This window comes from Pimephales promelas, chromosome 8 (genome assembly GCF_988280905.1).
Source record: "Pimephales promelas chromosome 8, fPimPro1.hap1.1, whole genome shotgun sequence".
NCBI classification, from domain to species: domain Eukaryota; kingdom Metazoa; phylum Chordata; class Actinopteri; order Cypriniformes; family Leuciscidae; genus Pimephales; species Pimephales promelas.
In genome coordinates, this window is record NC_142776.1 from 19,945,998 (window position 1) to 19,969,302 (window position 23,305).

A 23,305-nucleotide genomic window follows, 5' to 3' on the forward strand; every position below is an offset into this window, starting at 1 on the left:
TGGCCACAAATAAAGTTCCCTTTCGAGGGAAAATTGACTCTGTGTCATGGTGTTGACGCAATATGTGAGCCGGTGTCTGAGTTCGATCATGGGGCTTGCATGTTGAGTTGATAGAGGAGCATGAAACGGGTGCTGTCCTTTCTCACGCTTTATCTCACACCCTACAGTCTCCAAGGGTCCAAACCTGGAGTTGGAAGCTGGCTCTACAATCTCTTCCACCCTGGATTCCTCTTAATTCCAGACAAGTTGGCAGCTTGGACATTTCAGCCCAATATCTTCGAAGAGTATATGGCTACATGATTCAGTTTCAGGATTCATGATGACTCTGCATTTCAACAGTGTGCTTCCCACTAAAGCTAAAATAGTTCTGTTTCTCAAGGATGAGTTAGAGTCCCTTATGTATTTAGGGGCCATAGAACATGTTCCCCTACCAGAAATTTACTCAGGGTTATACAGTCAATATGTCCTGGTTCCCAAGAAAGATGGGGGGTTCCCTCATCTCTTGTGGCATATCAACTGTCTGGTAATGAGGGCTGTGTTTTTAGCGCTGAATCACTTTCTCCCATACTCAGGGGTCACCATTGTGTTGGTTCCGATGGACAAACATCGATAGTCATCTATATAAATCACCAACGTGGGTGTTCAGTGGGGGTGATTCAGACCAGGAGGGACCTTCTTTCCCAGGTTTGGTGACAATCTTCCACCACTGTTCGGAAATCTGGAAACTTGTCTCTCAAATTATGTTATTGATTCCATTCTAAACACTAGGACTCCCTCTACTAGAAAGATGTGTGCTCTTAAATAGCATATTTGTTCATCGTAGTATGAGCAACACCATCTTAACCCAACTGACTGCCCAGTTGGTTCAGTGAAGTACAGTATATTCAAGATTGTCTCACACTGGCTACACTGACTCCCAATTACCCTTAAAGTTTATGTGGACACTATTTCAGCTTGCCACAACCAAATTGAAGGGTGTTCACTGGGGAAACATGTCCTGGTGTCCAGTTTCTTGTGTGGTGCTAGATGGCTGTGGCCTGTCTGCAGACATCAGGTTCCACATAGGATCTCTCTATTGCGTTGGATTGGTTGTCAGATGCTCTCTTAGAACCCTCAGAGTCAGCCTCTGTGAAGCTTATGACTCTCAAGGTGGCTTTGCTTATTGCCATTACTTAATTGAAAAAGGGTAGGAGATTTGCAGGCCCTGTCAGTTGCCTCCTCCTGCCCGAATTTTGCCCCTGGACTGGTCAAGGTAATACTGCACCCTATGCCGGATTACGTCCCTAAAGTACTTGCTATTAATTCTCTTCTCCACCATTTAAAACTCATGACCAGGGAATGATTAAATGATTAGAAATTAAAATGACCCCATAATTTACTTACCATCAAGCAATCCTAGGTAAATATGACTTTTTTTGTTTTTAAAGTTATGTTAAAAAATACCCTGGCTCTTCTAAGCTTTATATTGGAAGTGAATCATATCTGTTTGAAGCCTCCCATCAATCCATCCATCCATCATGAAACAGACATAGTACTGATTATAAGAACTATAAGAATATTACAAATTTGCATGCAAACTTATTCTACTCCCTAACCTAACAAATATTAATATTAACCCTTTTAGCTAATTGCAAATGTATGAGAGTTAATTAATATGTAGATGCAAAGTTAGATATAAAAACGAGACATAAAGTGTAAACAATCAGGTTGTCACAGGGTGTGGTGGTGGAGTGCAGGCAGAAGGAACAGGATGAGTCCAGGTTAACGCGAAGATGCTACTTTATTACAGAATACAGGCAGGAAGACAGGGTAACACCGTATAACATTCAACATAAGAACAACATCAACCGACCAAGACAGATTGAATGAGATGGAACTAAATACACAGAGGAATCAAACTAAACAAGGTGCAAACAGGTGAAAATGATGATGACAGGACGAGGAACAGGTGGCTGATTGGGGAGTGAGTCCGGGAGTAGAAACAAAAGGATCCGGGGAAGTGTATTGCAGATGACGAGACAGACTGGTGCAGACGGAGGACTGTGACACAGGTAAGTAGGGCTATGTTTTGAGATGACAAACAAACAAATGAAAAAGTGATAAAGAGGAGATTTTAACTTGTCCTAGACAAGTTTGCTTCTTAAAAGGATGATGATGTCATTGTGACATGAAATACTTTATTAGAATTTGATTTGTGGAGTATTCATTACTTTAAAAGGGGGAGGAGGGAGGGGATTATGATGACCAAAATGACGCAAACTGTGGACACAAATTTAAGACATTTTAATAATACATTAACTAAATTAACTAATATCAACTAAAATATACAAATACATAAAAGGGCTAAAAACAGTACTATTTATTTCCATACATTTTGTTGTCATCAGAAAATTCACATTTGCTATTATTGGGAGGGGGGGGAGGCATCCTCATAAAGAATGAAACATAATTGTAAGTCTGTAAAAGATTGTTTCTTCAATTAATTGGTGAATAAATCAAAATAATAGGCTACTTAAATCATTTTTTTTTTATTTTTAAGTGCATGTACTTATTATTGTTTTAACTCAAACTGTTGCCTTTGTATGCTCTGTGAGAGCCCTACAATGTGAGATTGACATCAGACAAAATGTGACTTAATCACCAGTAAAGGTCTTATCAAGCCCCCACCTGCTTTCACATTTGACCCGAACATGCTTAAATTACTGGTTTAGGGGTGTGCATAGCCATTGGGGACAACGTCGCATTCAAAATAGAGAATCATCTTGCTCATTGATTTATCGTTCCTGACTAATTCACAGAAGAAAGGAGTGTTAAGTCCTGTCCTGGAGATTTACATTTATTCATTAAGCAGATGCTATTACTCAAATTATTCAGTTACAACAGAAGTATACTGCAACAAAGTGGCAGAAACATGAGAAGTGCCACAATGAAAGTTCCTCAAAAAAGTACAAAAAAGAATGTGAAACACTGTGATAGAGTATACTTTAATAAGAATTATAAGAAATTTGCAGATTAAATTTAGAGATTTTATTAGGAATCTGCACATCTGAAATTTTGTGTGAGGGAGAATGATTTCCCTTTTCATTCTCTGAATGAACAGAGAATGTGTCCAACAGAAAGCTGCTGGGTGACTTCTCTACCAGCTGTGCTTCATACATTCCTACACCACAGACAATGGACCTTTTTTTTTTCTCTGCAAAATTTTGCTAATGTGACCGTACCTCAAGAAAGGGTCGTGTCTTCAGACATTTTTCGAAGGTAGAGAGAGGAACTCTGATGAAATTTGGAAGATTATTCCATCCTTGAGGAACAGTAAATGAGCATCCTTCGTCCACGAACTCTAAAAGCCCTCTCTGCCTCCGAATCACAGGCATCTGGATATCTTAGGGACCTGAGGAGGAAGGACCCCAATGGCTCCATTATCCGTTGTGAGCACTTCTGAAAATGACTCATTAAGATTTTGATCAATCTTATGTTTCTCTGTGCGGCACAGTAAGGAAATGCCATCAAGAAATTGCATTTCCCAATGAAATTAGGCGCCCAGTCGGCCCATCCAATCCCATGTGTTTCTTTTGAGACATTAAGATCTGATATGATTTTGGGCTGAAAACCCTTTTTTTTTTTTTTTTTTTTTTTACCCTTCTCTAAATTAAGCAATTGAATTTCCTTGATGGTCTCAGAGAGCACTTAGCTTAAGAGAATACACTTCCAAATCAAAAAGCTTTCAATCATCTCAAATCACATTTGGATGAGATACGCTCCCTATGAGATAAGTGTAGCATCTCGTTGAATGCAATTGAACGTTTGAGTGGCTTGCGCACACATCGGGCATGTTAGGAAACATTAGGTTTGACTTTCTGCAAGGTCTGTCGATTGCCAGTGACATCTTGGCTGTTTGAGGCACGGATGGCATGTCAAACACGGGATGGGGCAGGAGGAGAGGACGAGTGGAGAGTGGGACAGAGCGCTTTTCATTGCCACACTGCTCTGATTGATTACAAATGGACTTGGCAGGCAGGATACAGGGCTCAATAAGTTACACATTTGAAGAATTCAAAAAAAAAAAAAAAAATTAAATAAATAAATAAATAAACAAAATAATTTAATTAAAAATAAATTTGCTGCATGATAAACTTTATTTGAAATATTGGTAATAAGTTACAATAAGGTTAAATTTGTTAGCATTCGTTAGTTAACATGAACTAAAAAAAATATTTAGTAATCTAATTTAGTGTTAATTTCATAGTTTACTAATACAGTATTTAAATAATAGACCTGATCTAATATAAGCTAAAACTGAACTGTTAAAGCTGCAGTCCGTGGCTTTTTTTGTGTTAAAAATGATCCAAAATATATTTGAGAAAATACATAACCAGCCAGTGTTCAACGCTATCTGCTTGCCTTAGCTCGATTCAAAGCGGTAAGCTTATAATAATGTCTTTAATTCCAGTGGGACTGGTGGATTTCCACGGGAGATTCGAGCATGTCTTTGCGTCATTACGTCACATCTGTACACATAAAGAAGGAGTCTCGGCTATATTGCGTGTGAGGATGTTTGAGGTGGAGATTTATAGCCTTTTCTCACAGCACTTGATATTATAAACTTATCAATTCGATAGTGGATCCAGAAAGGTTCAAACAACACCAGATTCACCGGCTGTAAAATTCGAAAGACTTCGTTCGGACTTTTGAAGTGGCTACATAAAAAAAGAGACTGCAACTGGACCCATGCGAAAACCAAGATACATATCGGAAGGACATGTAGTCATGCAATTCTGATTTTGTTAACATTAACAAGTTTAGAACAAAGTATAATTTGCATGGTTTTGCATGATTATTAAAGTGATTTTAAGTTTTAATCAGCGCGAATAACTGCAATGTCAGAACCAGAACAAAAGTTGATGTTACTTACTTGTTCAGATGACATTTTCCGGTGAAAATTATTATGTTAGTCATACTTCCAAAAAGAATAGTCTGTGATTCTGAATCCCAGTATCCATACCGGTGCAGTAACTGACAGCTGCACACTCTCCTCATGTGTTCATCCGCGCTTGTGCCGTGTCAAACTAAAACTCACGTTAAGTTGATAATTCCGTGAATGAATGCAATTTCAGATTTCGAACAGAGATGGAGACAAAGAGGGAAAAATATGGACTGCAGTTTTAACTAACATTAACAAAGATTAAAAAATAATTACAATACTGTAATGTTTCACTCTTTGTTAGCTAATACATTAACAAATGTTAACTAATGGGACCAGTGTTACCAAAATACTAAACAAATGGTTTGTGTTTTTTTTTTATGACATTAATGAACGGTTTATGTTCGGACGGGCAGGGCTCAGGTGCCAACACCTTTTTAGCATATTCCGATGTCATATTATTGTGCTTACAGCTATTGATGTAAAATAAAAATATCACACGAGAGGAAATACTTGCTTTAATGTGGTGGCTGTCAACGTGTAATTGCTCATTTGAGAACATGAGGTAAGAGAATTGTGATATAATCACATTTATATGATTAATTTAGCTCATAGAGGTGTGTAAATATATAAAAGCTAGACCCTAAATAAAGAATGGCTGTTGCTGAGTGCAGTTTTATCTGACAGGTGCCAGACTTGGCATTTAATGCACAGAGATTGAAGAGCAGGGGAATCATCCTGGATTCAGGCTGAGAGAACCATAATGCAATTCTCTTGTGCTACTAATAGGAGACAGATCTCCTTTCCATGCCAAAGCATCATATCTCTAATGCTCATGAGGGGGAAACATATGCTAATGGAACCCAATCCCTATTCCCTCGTATTTATGCTATAATGACTTTAAATTTGTGCGTTAGAATGAAATAAAGACTAAATCCAATGGAAAGGCAAAGCAGCTGAGGCCAGGGCTGGTCTTGACAGCCACGCTAAGAGTGATTTGAAAGGGGAAGAGTTGAGGTGTCATCACTCTTTAGTCTTTGAGCTTGCTTGGTTTATATCAGGCTTGGATTTAAGAACATCTTGGTGCATATGTAGGCCCTGTCTAGTGTGCATCAATGGTGTCGACTTCAACTTCAAGTGTGCAAGATGATAAGTGCTTATACTTGTAATAAATAAAAGAATAATGAAGCAATGGAACAAAGAGGGTTTAGTAAGCTGATTGTTTTATGTATGACACAATACAGATGCAAGAGGAAATAAGACCACACAAAGGCACTAAATAGCCAGATATGCATTCACTTTGTGTCCAATTTGAATGAACAAATGGTGTTTAATGTTTTTTTTTTTTTCAAGCTTCAAGTGATACCGTAGTTCACAAAAAAAAAAAAAAAAAAAGTAATTTACTTACCTTCATGTTGTTTAAACCCCGTGATACACAAAAGATCTTTCTGCTATCTCTAGTTCCTTGGTAACACTTTACAATAAGGTCCCAATATTAACATTAGTTTATGCATTAACAAACATTAACAAAAAAAAAAATAGATTTTAAAAAATAAAAAATAAACTGATTTTATTACAGTTTTTATTAACCTTACTTAAAAAAAACAAACAAATTGAAACTTATTGTAAACTCTAACCAGTACATTATATGCCTCAAAATGCCAAACAAAATTTGGAATACCGTTCTCAGTTTTGATTAGTTAGAAATATTAAGATTAATTAGATTTTGTTGGTGACTAAAACAAAAAGTAAATCCAATATTAATAAAATCATTTCCGTTAATTGATATAAAGTTTAAATAAAATATAAATATTACATGAAAAACAAAACAAAACCTAAAATAAAAATGAGAAATGTTAGCCTGGCAACTTACTAAAATAAAATAAGTTTAAATTTAAGTACAAATTGCTAAAATTTAAATGAAAATAAAGCTAAACAGATATATTAAAAAATATGATAAAAATGACAAATGCACATAACAAAATAACAAACTGAAACCAATGGTCATATAAAAAAAAAATCTGAAAGTAGTAAAATAATAGTAATAGTAATTGTAAAATAATGTTTGATTTGATGTCACCAATCTGGAAAACATTGGTGATTATAGTGGTTATTTTATTACTAAAAGTGTTCTTTCAAAAAACAAATAATAAAAAACCCCTGAGCACAATTAATCCCAGAAGTTAGTGAAGTCCAAACAGACTAGATCTTGCCAAATCAAAAAAAGTACTTTCCAGTATTTTTGAGCATTGCATTCCATCAGTGAACTCATTAAGGGTTGCCCGTGGGTGTGCCACATGAGTCGAAACTTTATCACTTACATAGCTCGAAAATATTTACTTCAGTATAATCTTTCTTACAAATACATGCAAACAAACAAACAGTCACCTGTGACATTACATACCTGGCTGTCTCTACCAATGACAGTCTGAAAACATCTCCAACAGGAAGCTCAAGGGGGGCCGGGTAGTATGGGTTTGTAGTGGAGGCTACCAATATGAAATACCACTTCCATAGCACGACAGGAGGTGGAACGTAATTGTGCCTTTTCATACTCTGAAAGTGCATGGCACAGCTTTGGCCCCGCTTCTCTCAATGGATTTTTCATTTGCTGGTATTTGGGCGACAAGGCCACTCAAGATAGATTTTACCTCATCTCTCTAACCATTTGTACAGCATGACTTTGATGAAAGTGCAAGAAATACCTCTAGCAGCGAAACAGCCACTGTGTTTAGCTAAAGGGGCAGATTGTGAGAGAAAAGTAAACTTTCAGTCTTGTGTTTCTTATAGGGTTTTTTTTTGGGGGGGGTCTTTATTCACGTTTTTGTCCAAGTTTTTTGTTCCCATATAAAACAATACTATATCATATAGCAGAAGTCTTAAACAGGGGGCTGCATCAGGACTGTAGAGGTCATGTATAGATTCTGGTATCTGATCTCATCATAATATTACATTAAACATTAATTTAGTAAAATGAATGTTATATACAGGTAGTACTGTACTTTCAGAAACGTCTTTGTGATGCTACACTATAGGCACATCCTCAGTGATGTTAACTGGGGTCACAAGGTGTTTTGCTTTTTCAGCTGTATCTGTGGTGGTCTGAGGACACTTTACGTCTAAGGGCACGTGACTCTCCAACCTCTCTTTTGACAGTTGTTCCTCAATTTCTCATACTTTTTTTGTTTAATTCGAAGGCCTGCTCCATCCGTTCTTCCCACGGCATGATGAGCTCAAGCATCAGAACACTCTTTGATGAGTCAGACCACAGCACAATAGCACAGACCACTGTGCCTTGCTGTCTCATTGCTGCTGATCTGCCCGTTTTCTCCTCCACAGCTGCCCTGATATACAAAAAGTTATGTAATACATTATGTATATGACACTGTACACAGTGGTTAAAGTGGGATTTGGCAGGAGGGGGAACCCTCAAATTTTGTGTAGGTGTAACAGTGAAAAATAACACAGTCTCATCCCAAAAAGTCATATAACTGACGTCTTGGGACGTCTTTTGACCATACGTCAATATCCACCTTTTTAGGGCCCCCTTAAACGTCGGTAGATGGCGATCCCGGGCCGTCATGCAACTGACGCTTTACCTTTAACGTCAGTTAGTTGACGGGTTAGGTTTAGGGTTAGGTTTAGGTCTGGGGTAGAGTTAGGATCCCATAACCTCATCTACCGACGTTTAAGGGGGCCCTAAAAAGGCGAATATTGACGTATGGTCAAAAGACGTCCCAAAACGTCAGTTATATGACGTCTTGGGATGAGACCGGGTTGTGAAAAATTATTCACTGTGGGACAACATATTGAGTATCGTGGTATAGCAATACTTTTTGGGATAAGAGCGTCACTGTGTCACCAAGTATCACAATACTTATTTACTTGATATTTTAATGGTTTTATTTTAGTCTATCAACACTGATATGTTGACGATATTATGTTGTAACACTGGGGAAAAAATTGAGCCCTGGCACTGCAGCAACACCAGCCCACATTCGCACATTTAAATGTGAGGTAGTTAGGGGGGTTGGGTGGCATGTTCCCCCAAGAAAACATAGATTTTTCTGACCTACACATGTGCAGTTGAAGTCTTTTGAAGGCCAAAAAAGGGATTTACTACCATGTCGCCACTAGATTATTTGTCAATACCTACTCTCTCCTCATCTTAATCTTTCTTTTTTTCTCTCAGTTTCCTTATCCTGCCCTATTTCTTCCCCTCCTAAAGCTGAACTTTGATCTATTTTTCATTTTTTTCTGTTAGTGAAGAAAGTAAACATAGCCTCAACTGATATTTGATTGATAATTTAGTCAAGGCTTGGTCAGTATTGCCAATAGGAACCATCGACAAGCTTTGGAATTTGAAATGTAATTATAAATAATACAAATTATAGGCTACATTTAACGCAGTTGGTGGGATTGGGAGACATTCCCTTAGGCATCATAACACAGTCTCATCCCAAGACATCATACAATTGACGCTTTTGACTATACGTCAACATCCGCCGTTTTAGGGTGCCCTTAAATGTTGGTTAGATGATGATCCTGGGGCATCATCCAATTGACGCTTTACCTTTAACGTCAGTTAGGTGACGGGGTAGGTTTAGGTCTGGGGTAGGGTTAGGATTAGATAACGTCATATAACCGACGTTTAAGGGTTCCCTAAAATGGCAGATGTTGACGTATGGTCAAAAGTGTCCATTGTATGACGTCTTGGGATGAGACTGTGCTTGGCATCATGCATTGTGGAAATGTGTCAAAGCATTCTCAGGTATAAATATGCAGCATTGATGCACATAGGTGATTTTGAATGAATATTTGATGTCAATATACAATGGTTACATAATGTTAAAACTAATCCAGCTATTGATAAGCAGTGGACTTTTGGGGAGACACCACTTGGTTGTTCGTTTCCTTCGTGATGTTCTCAGGATGAGGCCTGCTGCTCATCCCATTGTTCCAACTTGGGAACTGACTGTGGTTCTAGAATGGGTATCCCTGGCACCATTTGAATGTATTATGTGTCAGAGAAGTTTCTTATATTAAAGGTGGCTTTCTTACTGTAAATAATGTCCCTTAGGAGAGTGGGGGACTTACAAGACCTCTTCGTCTTTCCTTCTGGTTTGGAGTTCACTCCTGGGAAAGTTAAAGCCATTATCTATGTGCCCAAGGTTCAGACTAATGTGGCAGGGTCTATCGTTCTCCAGGCCTTTCATCCTCCATCACATGTGTTGGCAGATCAGGAGAAGCTTCATCTTGTGTGCCCGGTTAGGACTCTGGAGGCCCATGTGCATAGGTCCTCCCCATAGAGGAATTCTGACCAGCTGTAGTGTGCTTTGGGTCTCCCAAGAAGGGGTCCCCAGCGTCAAAGCTGACCATTAGCAAATAGATAGCAATCTCTACAGCGTATGGGTCTTGAGGTATGCCTTCACCTCTGCTTTTCATTTAATGTATTATTAAATGTAAAAGTAATCTTAGATTTCAGTATATAGCACCGTTGATTTGAAATGCCCACAATGATGTCCAGTGAACATTTACGTTGTATAATATCAAGAATTAGTTATAAGAGACAAAATAGGGCAAGGTGTAACACTGGTTGCTTGATTTTTTTTTTTCTTTTTTGTAAGCAATCTGAAATGTAAAATAATGTTTAAATATCTTAAATTAGTGTTGCATCCTCAAAGGCCATAAGTTGGGGATTTCCCTCCATGAGGTCTGTGGTGCTGCAGATTGGGCCTCCCCACACATATTTATAAGATTCTAAAGTCTGGGTCTTCCTTCACACGCAGGGTTCTTAAGTACTCTCGTCCTAAGTTGTGGCCAGACAGGTTAGGCATTAGTCACTGTGGGCATTTTGTTTCCCGAATTGTTGTAATGTGACACAGAGTGAGTTCCCTTGAATGGGAACGTCTCAGGTTATTAATGTAACCAATGTTCCCTGAGAAGGGAATGAGATTCTGCGTCCATAGGCCACACCTCCTGAATGCCAGAGAGCGGCTTGCTTCAGCCTATCAGAAGCTGACACTGTTTGTGTCAGCTGTGTGCCGGCTTGCATATACGATTGTGAACTGTAAAATAAACTATGTGACAAAATATCATTCCATATTGCCTGAAATATCAGTGTATTTTTTTTAATTTAAAAAAAAATAAATTTTAACACTGAATGTCTGCCAATCTAAAGCATGTTTCTGTTATTCAGGCATACAATACATGCTCTGTCAGTTGGGCCTTGAGTGCATTCCATTTCATTCAGTTTTTTTTTTTTTTCCTTTATTTAAAGGGAAATTTGGAAGTCTCAAATGCAGAAACATTTTTCATAATTAGGGGCGTCATATTCATTAGAAAGTGGAAGACATTGAAGAGAAGCCATTGCTCCTCAGATGAAATGCTATTCATATATGTCAGCTTTTATTAACTAATACAGCAATGGTTTAGTGGCTAAGCTTAAAAAAATCCAATCGCTCTCACATACACATCAGTTTTCCTAGTTTTGGCTTCTCATCACACTGGAAAATGTATTATTAAATGTAAAAGTAATCTTAGATTTCAGTATATAGTACCGTTGATTTGAAATGCCCACAATGATGTCCAGTGAATATTTACGTTGTATAATATCAAGAATTAGTTTTAAGAGACAAAATAGGGCAAGGTGTAACACTGGTTGCTTGAATTTTTTTTTTTTTTTTTTTTAAGCAATCTGAAATGTAAAATAATGTTTAAATATCTTAAATTAAGATGTTTTTAAATAAAAAAGCACTATCGAAAAATACTGATTGGGAATAATTAGCCTATCTTTATATAGCATATGAAATGACGTGGACATGTTTATTATCTAAATATGTACAGGAGTGGTAGCAAATGCAGATTATCTTTTTTATTATATATGCATTCAATTGCAATTAATTTTATAATTTAATATATCATGAGATTTTGCTAATTAGCATTTCATGAAAAATTATTGACACTTTAAATTAATTTCAAAGATATTCAGTTTTGTATATTTCTTCATTTCTAATCAATGTGTAGACAACATGACGATTGTCATTTTAAGATCTGTTATATGCACTGCACTATGGCTTCTGCAGATACGTTCCGCATTTCATTTGTATTCTTACAGTGCATAAACCAACTTTACTTTTTAGTTTCATTACTGAATTGTTTAGATAAGCACTTGCGACTTTCATGTTCTTAGTCAAGTATTGACCTTTGACATTCTCGCAAAATTTAAAATTCTGCCATCATTCAGTCATATAAATCTCTGTCATTTTAAATCTGAATAAAGTTCTATCATTAATGGACCACAAAATAAGATATTCAGCAGGATGTCCGAGCTGCTCTTTTAAATTTATTGCAAGTAGATGGTGGTGACCAGGGCTGTCCCTCCAAACAAGAACATTAACAATGAAAAATAGAATGCTGTGTGTAAATGTTAACATCATTTTGGGGTGAACTATCCTAACGAAGCTTTTGTCAAGGAAAGGGGAAAAGTATATCACTGAAAGTTTGTTTCGTTTGAAGTAGCCGCATTCCCGTATGCAGAGTGCCTAAAATTATATCACAAATTCCACAAAGATTCTATGAAATGGCTTTTAATTAATGTCTGGTCCTTTTAAATGAAGTCAAGCCCAAGTACGGCCAACTGTTGCCAATCAGAGACACAGTGGGGGGAAAAGTACAGAGGTGGAGGGTGACAGCTTCCTCTTCCCTTAGTAAGCCATATATATAAATCTCTTGCTTCTCTGTTTGACTTCTTCATAAGAAAGTGTCGTGCAATAAGGCAATTCTGAAAGGAAAAGGCACTTAGGAGGCTGAGAGGTAGATTAGCAATTTGTATGAGGTATTTATAACCATAAATTGAAGCCAATCAAACCACCCTTGTCTTTTATAGGAGTATGTTTTAGTTCCAGAGAGGCCGCTTCAGCCTGAAATGCAATATCCTGAAAGAAACAGCTGTTCCAACATAAAGATGGGAAATGAATGAGGGAGGTGGGGGTAGGACAATGAAAGACGGAGAAAGAGAGACATGCACAGATGTGACCTTATCAAAGCGACTTGAGTCTTGTACCTATTGCCCAGGACTGGTTTGAGTGAACTAAACGCAGTGACGTGATTAAAGCGGAAGTAAAGGACAGTTCTCTCTCTACTTTACAAACCCTCCCTCTCCCTTTCTTATGGTCGGCCTGAAGAGGATGGAGATTAGCATATGACATGACAGATTACATTAAATCACATCGTTGCAGTACTTTATGGCATTAGCCTCTTAGCCTAGGCAGCTAGACTCATGCAAATGCCCCACTAAAACCCTCTTATTTAAATCTGCTGAGTGACATGGCACCTTTGATATGATTATTAGTCATCTGACTGACTGGAGTTCACCAGCAGCAGGACACACAAATGCGAAAGGTATGTGTGAGATATTCACACTTTTCAACATCAGTTTCTGAAACTGACACGCAGCTGATTTTTATTTTTGTTTTGTTTTTTCTTCATCACAAGATTGCTATTATAATTATGGAGGCAATTTATTTGTACACACATAATTATATATAATTAGGTTATAGTTATTGGTGTTATCTTTAGGAACAGTCAATTAATTAATCCAGATATAGTTAATTAATATGACGTTGTAGGTAGAGCTTGCATTTGAATTATACTGTTGGCTACCATACGTGTAATGAGTATGAAAGCTGCTGACAGAGCAAATACTAGACTGCATACGAATTAATTAATGATATAATAATAGAGAAATATAAAATATTGAATATGATAAATATGTCCAATAGCGTTATCTCACTTTGCAAAGCCTCCAATGAGATCAGATTTTGAGTGACGTCATTTAAAAGTCAGATATCGCGGCACTTTTGGAGATCATTCGGTAACACTTCATAATAACTGCACACTATTAATCATTAGTTAAGCATGAGTAAACAGTTAATTCATCATTTATAAAACATTAATAGACATTCATATGCAGTTTATAAATATAGCTATACATGTTTTTTCTTGATTTATAAGCATATATAATGCGTTTAATGATTGTATTTTCATACTTTGTTAATGATCAATTAATAATTTCTAAATGAAGTATAGCATTATTTACAAACCAGTTGTTTAAGAGTTGTCAATCATTCATAAGATCACTTAGAAAGTGTAAGTAAATGTAGTAAATACAGGTAGTTATAAAGCATTTAGTAGTGGTTAGTTAACTATTTTTGTGACCTAATCTAAAGTGAGGACTATTCATGCTTTGAAAAGCATTTATAAAGGTGATTTAAAGACTCGTCAATCTTCTAAACAATAAAACGTAACAAACACAACGCAGTGATACAGAACATAGAAATATTTAACAGCCTTTAAAAATGCTTTACAAGGCATGAATAGTCCTCACTTTAGATTAGGTCACGAACATAGTTAACTGACCACTACTAAATGCTTTATAACTACCCAAATTAACCCTTAATTACAGCATTAATACATGTTAGTAAAGCATTTATTAACACATTAAGTTACCATCACTATATGTCTGAATAATAAGATGTATGAATGTACATTTAAATAGTTTATTAATCATTTACTTACTCGCTCGTAAGTAATCGTATGAACCACTGAAAACTCTTAAATAACTGGTTAATAAAAAATGCAATTCTTCATTTAGAAATGATAAATTGATCATTAATAAAGGATGAAAATACAATTATTAAACAAATTATAGATATGCTTTTAAATCAAGAAGAAAGCATTTATAGCTGTATTTATGAACTGCTTATTAATGTCTATTAATGCTTTATGAATGATAAATTAATGGTTTACTCATGCTTAACTAATGATTATTAGCGTGTAGTTATTATAAAGTGTTACCGATCATTATTTTCTCTGTGAACCTCTGAGCCTGACCAGACAATATTTATGGCTTTGCCTTTGATGCGAGTGGATTGCTGCTGGCGATTTAAAGCTCCAAATTGAGCGAGAACTGATGTTAGAGTTGTTTAAAATGTCTAAAATCATATGACAATGATGTAGAAATAAGTAGCAGTTATAACGAGTTGAGGTGAAGTGATTGTTCATATTGTGTGTTGGCCGTATGTTGGTGATGATACACAAGGCAACTTTTTGAATAACATTGCTCAAAAAGTTGATATCATTACCTGATTACCTGATTACCTGATTACCTGCATATCATTACCTGACACAAAATTAGCGTTATTTTAAAGCTACTATGTGTCTCTAGGGTTCAGAGAGAAGCAGTGCATGTTTGAGATGCATATGAACAGTCATTTTCAAAAATCCATGATAGAGGCTCTTTAAAGGGTCATTCCACCTCTGGAAAGATGAATGTGTATTTAAAATGGGTAATTTGTAGAAGAGATGTGAAATTATTTTTGAATTTGGAGCTTTCTAGACTGAGAAAAGCCAGAAAATGTATTTTTGGATTATGTGAAAGACAACTACTCCCAGAATGCACTTGCTTCGTTGGTCTAGGAGGCCACACATACTGGTAACAGAGCAGTTGTTAAACAACAAGTCTAGGCTAGTCTAATGAGTCTCTGTGATGAGTCTGCCCGAAAATGTGTTTCGAGATTGCCCAAAATGTCCGGGATTCGGCTTTTGCGTTATACAGTCGCCATTCATCATGTTTACTGTGGCGAGCAGGGCGAGTGAGGGCTGCGGGAGAAAGACGCAAGGCCGGTGGCGTGATTAGTGATGAGTGACACCTGTGAGACGTAAGTTTCCAGTCTCTTATCTCTCACGGAGGAGCGGGAATTTTCTTAGCAATGTTAAAACGCACATCAGCCGATCACTTTTTTAGCGTTCGTGTAAACACTATATTCAGATTCACCAATCAGAATGAATTCAGTTAGATTGAAACAAAAGCTGTGCATGTAAACAATGCATAACGCTGATGTGACACTATGTGTAATCCCAATCCTTCATAATACATCCTTCTGCTTCAGTACCTTCGTCCATATTTTCAAAAAGTTTCTGCCGGTGAAATCAAACGCACTGGCACTGATCTGTGATAGGTCTGTTAGGTAGTGCATTAGGTCCAACCCCCATGGGCAGGTTTGAATGGGTGAGATCTAGTGTTTATAGGGTCCCACTTTATATTAAGTGGCTTTAAGTACTATGTACTTACATAGGAATATAAGTACAATGTACTTATTGTGTTCCAACGCATTCTCACCCCAAGGCGTCACCTTTGACCATGCTTCAATATTTGACGTTTTAGGCGCCCTTTAGCGTCACTTACATGACGTGATCCTACGGCGTCATCTAACTGACGCTAAAGGAAAGCGTCAGTTAAAGGACGCGGTTAGGTTTAGGTGTGGGGTGGGGGTAGGGTACACGCGATCCTAGGGCGTCATCTAACTGACGCTAAAGGGCGCCTAAAGCGTCAGATATTGAAGCATGTCCAAATGCTTCCCAAGGCGTCAGTTAGGTGACGCCTTGGGAGTGAGAATGGGCTGTGTGTTCAGGTTATATTGTAAATATATTGACTTGCTGCTATTGAGGTGTGATATGGGGTTAGGGACAGGTGTTGTGGTATGGGTGTACTTACAAATGTAATTACAAATGTAATTACATCAATTAATTACAGTTGTAATTACATGCAGGTATTTTCAAAATACAAGTACAATGTAAAAACATGTATGTACACAATAAGTCCAATGTATCAAAGTAGTAACTTCAACGTAAGTACATAGTACTTAAAGCCACTTAATATAAAGTGGGACCGTTTATAGTCTATACAGAAATCCCTCCTTCTTAAACTTCCTCCTACAATGACGTAAAATGAAGATTTTTGCGTCATTGTAGGAGGAAGTGAAAAGGTAAATAGCAGATTTTTCTCGTCTCAGGGGAAAATGAGAGAGTGTTGCATGACCATTCAATAATAACTGGATTTCTAACAATGGAAAGCTTAATGCAAATGGGTGGGGTGTCCCTTTAATGGCAATGGCATTAAGTGTAAAATGGAAACAGTAATTAGGCCATTTATGTGAAATTAATTGCATTGCGTGCATGTGTTTGTTAAATAAGATGTTACATGCAAGTATGCAAAAAATTATTTATTGCGCTGAGTTATAGGAATGGACATTATTTGCTGTGTTTTATTAGAAGTTGTGTATAAACTAAATTGGTTTGTATATAATATTAAATGCTATTTTTTCTTCTGCTTTTGTTTTCATGAGTTCTGTGACGTTCAGCTGATAAATGTGATCCACTCTGCATGTGAATTGAACAAAGTGTGAATCATTCCTGGATTGTGGATTGTCTCAATTCTTCCTCTATGCTTAACGGTGGGGTTGGACTGGCGAGCTCCCCGTTTAACTAATCGTTTGATTTCCCTTTTGAAAGAGAAACAGAAACTGAACTTGCTCAACTTTGAACGGTAGGAGTAGAATTGCACATCAATTAATTTAGTCCCAACCGGGATAGAGTTTGACGACTGTATTAAACACCTTAATGCACTATGGAGTTTATGAACTGATCTGTTTATTGAGAAAACATCTGACTTTTGGACAATTCGGGTATTTTACGTTCTGAGTGAACGTAATTGTTATTAATTTTTTAAACATTTTTAATTTTTTATGTAAATCTCTGTTGAGGTTATATGGGTCAATGTTCAGTTAGTTGATTAACTAAAACAATCTAACAAGTTATTAAAATCAAGACAAGTCAATTAGATGGTTCAATATTTAAACAGATTTTACAAATTTTCAAATTATACCAACTTTTCTGTATTATTATTATTATTATTTTTTTGTTTCATTTTATAGTTTCAATACAAATTTATACTTACCTCATCTTGTCTTGTCTGAGTGTTCACTGCTGCATCATCTCTGTCCCTGGACTAACCTAATCTTTTGAGCTCTGGTCCGTTAGTAGTTAGTAATAGTTAGTAATAATAATTTATGTATATATATATATATATATATATATATATACAGTGTTGGGAGTAACGCATTACAAAAGTAATACATTACAGTAACATATTACTTTTTGCTGTAGTGTAAGGCATTACTAATCAATTATCAGTAATATTTTACTCGTTACATGTTCAGTGAGGCTTGTATTACAGTTGTATTACAGTGTATTGTCTGCTTTTACTTCTTAAAGGCAACAGACTATATGTGAAAGTTTTAAAGCAGTCTTTTAGTGCCAGTTCAGAGCGGTCGCGTCTGTAACATTGTTTTTTCCTCATAAATGCGAACACGAAAACTAAAATAAAATGAATATTTTAAGTTCTATTGAGACTGGAGAGCCAACCCTTCCTCATCCGAATTGCAGAATTACAAAAAATATAATATTAAAAATAAAACATAGACTGATATTTGTCTAATGTCTGGAGTCCTTTAAGGAAGTAGCCTATATACGTTTCAATACATGTATTTTCTGAGAATTTTTATTTCAACTTTTGACTGCAAATGTCATGTCCATGATGCTGGACTTCCCCAATTTTAAATAATTTATCCTCAACTAGTTTTGTGGTGTAGGTCTACGTATTTTATAATGTTAACTTCAAATAATACTAATAGCCTAATTTAAAGATAAGGCAGCATTGGATATGGACGGTAAGGAGAATAACGCTGGAGTTGGAAGAGGTGTGTCGCGATTCTGTAGGTTCGTGGATGTGGCGAATCGCGATTTCGGTTTCATATTGCATATCGTTACAGCCCAAAAGTTGAGTTCTACTTAGTTATTTTGGTGAAAGTAACTCAAAAGTAATACATGAGTAATGTAACGCATTACAATTCTGGGACAGTAATATTGTAAGGTAATTAATTACTTTTAAATAACAGTTACAAGTAATACCTAATGTATTACAGTTTGGAAGTAACTTGCACAACACTGTATATATATATATATATATATATATATATATATACGCACACACACACACATTCACACACACAAGTGCATTGTTATGAATATTAAAAAATGTTTAAAATATAACATTTAATATTTTTATTATTATTAACACCATAATTGTTCATGAACAATATGCAATTAAAATATGTTTCCTGTATCATTGCAACATCATGATTTATATTTATGAAAGCATTTATATTTTAGCCTCTTTTCTCTAATTATTCAGAATGTCACAGAAGAAGCCCCCTGCCCTTCTGCTGTGTCTTCCCCGTGTTCAGTGGTCTTTAATCTTAATTATAAAGCTATCATTACCACATGAACCCGAGGCTGTGGCCGTCCATGCTCAGAATCAATCACGCGATGGGTCTGTTCTGCTGCAGAGCTCCTCTCCCCTTGCTCCCCACTAGAGCTTTTTTCATTTGTTCTCTTTTCAATTTTCATAATTGCTGTTGTCCTCACACTCACAAAGAGCACAGCCCATTGCCCTTCCTGCTGCAGTTCAGCATTTTGGATATTGAGTATTGGTTTCACATATTTCATTGCATCGATCAGATTGGATTTTACTGGAATAAAAGGACGCATCCTGGCTGATTTAGGGAGATGAAGTGCTTTTCTTGCAAATACGCCTTGAGAGTCTCTTATTCTGTTGTCTGTTGATGCATGGTTTAAGGTTTGGTTTGTAACGGAACTGATATTCACTTACATTTTGTTAAAGCAAATTGCGTTATACATTTTAAAAAGAAAAAGTATTGCACTAGAATTTAGAGTTATTTAATCCGTCATCATGCTGGTTTATCGCTCGGTTAATGTGTACAAGTCATTCTCCGACAGGCTGTTGGCAACCACTGATGAAATATCCCAACATGTAGAGTAGAGATCCTAACAGGACTTTCACACTCTATTAGATGTGAGAAGGCGTTAGATGAAAAACAGGACAAAAGCTCGCCAAATGCTCATCCTGCAGCTGAATTCTCAATAATCCAAGATGCTCGAGCGTAGCTCTCCAGGTCTGTGATTGGGATATGCGAGGCTGTTGCAAGGACTAATTTCTTGAAAGCCTGCTTGCTAACCGTGGCGGTGAAATTTAGGAGCAGTGAAGATGTCAGGACTGCATTAGACTGCCTGATCAAAGGCCTCCAGCAGGCCTTCCTCTGCAGGTCCTCTCATGAATCCGGTCACTCTGCCAACAGACTTGTTTTACCGTTAAGGCAGCTTTATGTTTGAATTTTATGTGCCAATTAATTAGGTGCTTTCTAATATATGTCGAGAGAACTGTAAACTATTTAGAGAGGGGTAAGGAGAGAGCGATCTGTGCTAAAGTTCTTTTGATTTATAACGTTAGTGTTCACGTTCAGTAAGCAGAAGAGACAGCTGAGAGTGCATGGCCGCCACTCCGACCCACTCTGAACCAGGAAGAAGGATTTAAATGTCTTCCTTGAAGTCTAAATATTTAATTTCTTAATAGAGGACATTGCAGCCAACATTAATTTTGAAGGAACAGTGTGGACATTAATGAGGCTAACACAGAGTGGCATGCCTTGTGACATTCATTTAATAAAAAAGAGTAAGGCTCTTTTTTTCTTCATCCTACTGCACTTTCACCCTTTTCAGATATTAGGTGGTAAAAGACATCACCGTCATTGATCTGTCTTCCCTACGACCCCAATTATTAAATTAAATATTGAAATTCATGTTTCACACTTCTTATTCTTATTCCATTGATTATAATTACTTTCACTTTACAGTAGCATTTTGTCACATATGCATAGTGCTGGGTATTGTAACAAAATGTTAGATACCGATACTGATACCGATACCTTGACTTCGATACCGGTTCCTGAACGATACTTTTTTTGATACCATTATTATGTAACCAGTTTTATCAATATAATATTACCTACATTTTTATTTTATTTTTCCAACCCGGTCTCATCCCAAGACGTCATATAACTGACGTTTTGGGACGTCTTTTGACCATACGTTAATATTCGCCTTTTTAGGGCCCTCTTAAACGTCGGTAGATGAGGTTATGGGATCCTAACTCTACCCCAGACCTAAACCTAACCCTAAACCTAACCCGTCACCTAACTGACGTTGTATGACGGCCCGGGATCGCCATCTACCGACGTTTTAAGGGGGCCCTAAAAAGGCGGATATTGACGCATGGTCAAAAGACGTCCCAAGACGTCAGTTATATGACTTTTTGGGATGAGACTGTGTTAATTTTTCAGTTGTTGACTTTTTCAGACTCATATTTTAAGTATGTAAAAAAGCACCAATGCTAAAGTTTCCTAATCATTTAACAACATGTTTTCTTTACTTCAATGAGCTCATTGTTTCTGTCTTATCTTAATGCATTGTTTAACAATGAAACTGAATGGAAATTAATTGAAATGCATTACACTGACACCTCTGATAACAGATCACTCTAAAAGTGAATTAAATTAAAAATAGACTACTGGGCGGGATATATGCCTTGCGCTCAGCACACGTGAAGCTTGCTGCAAAGCACTGGCAACAGAAGCCTAATGATTATGGATGTGTCGGGAAACAACAGCAAGGATATATTTTTAATCGTTTATTAATGAACAAGTGTTTAATAAGTCTGCTGGCAGCAAATATGACAACGCATTCTCACCCCAAGGCCTCACCTTTGACCATGCTTCAATATTTGACGTTTTAGGCGCCCTTTAGCGTCACTTACATGACGCGATCCTACGGCGTCATCGAACTGACGCTACAGGAAAGCGTCAGTTAGAGGACGCGGTTAGGTTTAGGTGTGGGGTGGGGGTAGGGTACACACGATCCTAGGCGTCATCTAAAGGGCGCCTAAAGCATCAGATATTGAAGCATGTCCAAAAGTTAAGTGACGCCTTGGGGGTGAGAATGGGCTGAATATGATTATGGCGATGCTGACTTGTCATTCCTTCAGCAGTGAATGCACGCGCCTAACGTTATATGGATCAGGTAATCAAACTATTCATTTCTAATTGTTTTGTTTAAAAGTAGACATATTTTGACCGTCTTTAGGCCTATTTCTCAAACTAGTGTTTTCCGCCACAGCCAATCATGCTGCGTGCTTATTGTTTCACTGACGTTGACTAGATTAACCACTTAGGTACCGAAATTTTGTACCGAAAAACAAGACATGTTTCGATACTCGGTAGTACCGAGGCAATTCGGTCGGTACCTGAAAAGTACCGAACTCGGTACCCAGCCCTACATACGCAACACATAAATTAGTAAAGATAATTTGTTCCTGTTAGTGTAGGGAGGGAATTATAACTTGGTATCAAATTTTTTTTTATATGCATTGAATGCTTCTTGCTAGATTGACGCTCACGTTGGTAAGCCATAAGCCACCCTGTATGTGATTCTTGGGCAAATAACCAGGAAATCATCACCTCAGATGGTGTGAGTGGGCTTTGTTTCCTAATATGGCAGAACACCTTTGCCTCATTTCTCATATCCACTTCATGAGAAATAGTCATAGAAAAAAAAAATGGTGTTTAATAAGATCTAGAAATATAAAATTGGAAAAAGATGCCACTTTACTCAATGGGATCAGTTTATAAGACAGACATTAATTACTTTTGAGTTACAGTTTTATGAGATATAATGTTAAATTTTATGAAGTCACTACCGGGAGATATAAAATCACAATTATATATTAAAGAGAAATAATCCAAAATGTACATTTATAACAGTGCGTCAAAATGAAAAGAAGTCACATTGTGAGATATTGTCACAAGTAAAAGAAAATTGCAATTTGAAATATAAAGACACATTTTGATATAAAGTCAGAAAAATCAAGTATTTACTAAATATAAAGTTGGATTGTAAGATTTATAGTCCCATTGTGAGATTTAAAATCACAAAAGGCATATAATTATAACAAAAGGCACAAAGGAATAAAGTTGTAATTGTGATATAACATTACATTGTACTATATGAAGTAACAACATAGAGATACAAAGTTATTATGAGAAAAAAGCAACGAAAGATGAAAGATAATAAAATGTGACTGTCATGATGTGACATAAAAAAGCACAGTTTCAATAGTGAGACAAACTCGAAATTAAAGTAAAATTGCAGATGCAAAATATAAAACCACATGATGAGCTATAAAGTTTGTAGTGGCTGGAGTTCTACCCAACAACAAAACTAGATGCCAAAGTGACTGTAAATAAACACCCAACTATAAGAACAGGCCAATGGTTTCCATGGCAGCAAAGGCACACCGGCGATATAAGACTTTTTTTTTCTTTTTTTTTTTTACGACCCAAATGGATGTTGGGACTTGAGAGTTCACCTTAAACTGCATTTCCTATTGAAACATAAAGTCTCATAAAAAAATGACTACTTTCCCTTAATTCATAGACAAATCTTTCTATGAATGAACAAGCATATCTTCAGGGCATTTTGTGTATTATTACTGATTTGTACATTGTCTTTTGTATTGTATTGTATTGTTTAATGCATGCCTTGTGAGAGAGAACTATTAGATAATCTAAA